General features: G+C 56.0%; 1 protein-coding gene across 1 annotated transcript in view; it reads left to right on the top strand.

Moving 5' to 3' along the window:
* The first annotated feature begins 253 nt into the window (after positions 1 to 253).
* Positions 254 to 2,709, top strand: part of RHOBTB2 (Rho related BTB domain containing 2) — a 21,189-nt gene continuing 18,733 nt past the window's right edge. The window contains exon 1 of the mRNA XM_019556584.1: positions 254 to 382. The gene's annotated coding sequence lies outside the window, so the exon portion shown is untranslated. The remainder of the gene's footprint in view (positions 383 to 2,709) is intronic.

The raw sequence follows: 2,709 nt of genomic DNA, 5'->3' as shown, positions 1-2,709 counted from the left end.
GCAGGGAAACTGGTAAAGGCTTTGAGAACTACTAACAAAAAGCTCTGTATTGAGGAGAGAGCAAGCTACCAACACCAGGCCGGGCTTAATTCCTCTAAGTGGAAAATTCCTTTCTGCGGAGCGTGGATTGTGGTTTAACAGGTTTTAGTCCCAGCCCCTTTTTTTTCCTGTTGAGTCAAAACCACATCCCTAGGGCATTTGTGTTGATCACATGAGCAGGTATATAAAAATGGAGCCACCCTTCTCCGGCCAGATAGCACTTCAAGGAACTGAGCAGATCACCTGTCCCCTGGACACAGAAAGACAGAGCAGGACAGCAGAAAGAGCATCCCGCCCTGTGGGTTGAGGCAACCCGTGCATCCCCTGCAGAGCCAGTGTGCAGGTAACAGGCAGGGCTACCCAGGCTCACCGCTTGATCTACCGCTCGGCTCCTTGCTGGGAACTGTTCTGCCTCCCTCTCTGCTCAGGGCTTCCCGCTTCGTCAAGGGCCGCTCCTGCTCCTGCACAACTCACTGGGAGTGTGGGCAGGGAGTCTAATGAGAGCCAGGTCTTTTCCCTGGGGGTCTGGGAAATGGGGCTGTGGAGCAACGCCCGGTCAGAGGCAAAGGTACCTGGAAGGTGTCAGGACAGTGGGTCTGTCTTGCTGGGAAAGCTGCTTTGCACATGGAGAAAGGGGCCACCCGTAAAGCACTGCTGTGTGGGGGTGGGAGAACAGCTCAAGAGATTACAGTCCAACCACACGTAAACCGCATTTGTAATGGGACTCATTGATGCCAAGAGGCAGCTCCCACTGAGTACGGTGGCAGGCCGGCACCTTGGCACGTCCCATCGGTGGCCTCAGGACTCATGTTTTCGGGGTGCAAAGTGTGTCAGCGGTAGTCTGGAGCTCCTTCCTCTTTGTCAGGGCAGGAAGGAAACTGCACTGAGAGCAACCTTTCAGCTGCACAGTCGCAGGCACAAGGGCAAGGTGCGGCGATGGGCTGGAGCGCTGGGGCCGAACACCTCAACAGCCGGGGGCGTTTTAGCGTCTTTGTAGCGGGCTGAAACCACAAAAATGGATCCGGGACAGAAAGATCCTGTAGCTGGATTCTGTGCCGTAGTCCTGGCATCTCCATCAGATAATACGGCTCAGCGTCTACAGACTGTGAACTCTGATGGAGGGGCCAAGCAAGTCATTTCCTCTAAGCCAGGGATAAAAACCAGACCTCCTAATCCTTGACCTGGTGTCCCAGCTACCAGCCACGCTGACCTGTGCCTTCAGTTAACAAACATATTAAAAAATACATAAAGCCATTCGAGGTGGCAGGGCCGCCACAGCCCTGAAACCCCAGGAGTGATGGCCTTGTGGCCTCAAGAGACCACAGTTCAATGCTTGGCTTAGCTACTGATTTTCCATGCGTATTTGGGCAGGCCACAGCTTCTAATAATAAATGCATCTCTACATAGATAAAACCCTTGGACAGCATGCAGTTGCAGCATGGAGCCCTGCAGCTCGCCAAGTGTGTTCCCACCTGTGCTGGGAACGGCAGGTGCCCAGCACCCCTGGGGGCTTGGCGGAGTGGGGCAGGCTGAAGCAGGGCGGGGTTTCATTTGGGACTCTCAGAAGCCCAATCTGAGTGGTGTCCTCGTGAGGGTCAGGTTTGCCTATCCAGCTCCTCTTCCCTCCCTACTCTCTGCACATCCTTGGTTCTTATCGCTGTTGGAGACAGTTGCTTGGAAACAGAACTTTCATTGTGCGTGCACGTATGCGCGCGCACGCGCGCGTGTGAGTTTAGTGATGGGGCCTGGATCTGCACAGAGCAGGTCTAGCATGAAAATGAGGGTTGGAAGGGACCTCAGAAGGCCATCTAGCCCAACCCCCTGCTCAGAGCAGGACCCGCCCCAGCGACATCCTCCTAGCCGAGTCTTAAAAACCTCCACGGATGGAGATCCCACCACCACCTCTCTGGGTAACCCCTTCCAGTGCTTTACTGCCCTCCTAGAGAGACAGCTTTTCCTAATATCCAAACTCAACTTCCCTTGCTGCAACTTGAGACCATGGCCTCTTGCCCTTGTCAAGAGTTGTGCAGGCACCCACCCTTGCTCCCTGGGGGTTCCTGCACCCTCCAGCCTGGCCTCGAGGAAGCCCGGCAGGACCGGTCAGTTTGGAGCTGTTCGTGCCGAGGATGTGCTGGCATGCACACAAAAGGCGCTAGCTTGCCAGGGCAGGCTCGAGCTTGCTGGCTCCCTCCGATGTGATGCATCTCCATTCTATGCTTCAGCTGAGCCTGGCTTGTCTGCGCAGCAGAATCACTCCTCATTTGCAGTTATCCAAACCGACGCTGAGGAGTGAGCCCCTACCCCCAGGGAAAGGGGGCTACGGGGGTCACAGCTGGGGCTCTCAGGGAGGCTCCCCCCCAGCCCTCCATCTCTCAGCCTGCTTGCCTTTGAGCCCACAGCTCTGTTCCCTGCTCCCATTAGACTCGGTGTCTCTTACTCTCAAGTCCTCTCTCTCTCTCACCCTCCCTGGCAGCGAGACCCTGAGACAACAGGACCCGTTTCGAAAAGGACCCTGCCACAGAAGTAGGAAGCGAGAGCAGAACAGGAGAGGTACGCTCCTCACCCTCTGCACTGTCACAGCCTCCAGAGCAGGGGCTGGCAACGTTTTCAAAAACACCGGCAAGTCCATCTTGTAAGATGGTGGCGTGCCGGGGCAGATGGCAGGGGAGC

This window comes from Crocodylus porosus, unplaced genomic scaffold (assembly GCF_001723895.1).
Source record: "Crocodylus porosus isolate Cpor-Errol unplaced genomic scaffold, CroPor_comp1, whole genome shotgun sequence".
Classification (NCBI taxonomy): domain Eukaryota; kingdom Metazoa; phylum Chordata; order Crocodylia; family Crocodylidae; genus Crocodylus; species Crocodylus porosus.
Note: the sequence above shows the minus strand (reverse complement) of the source record. Positions and strands in the feature narration are given on the sequence as shown.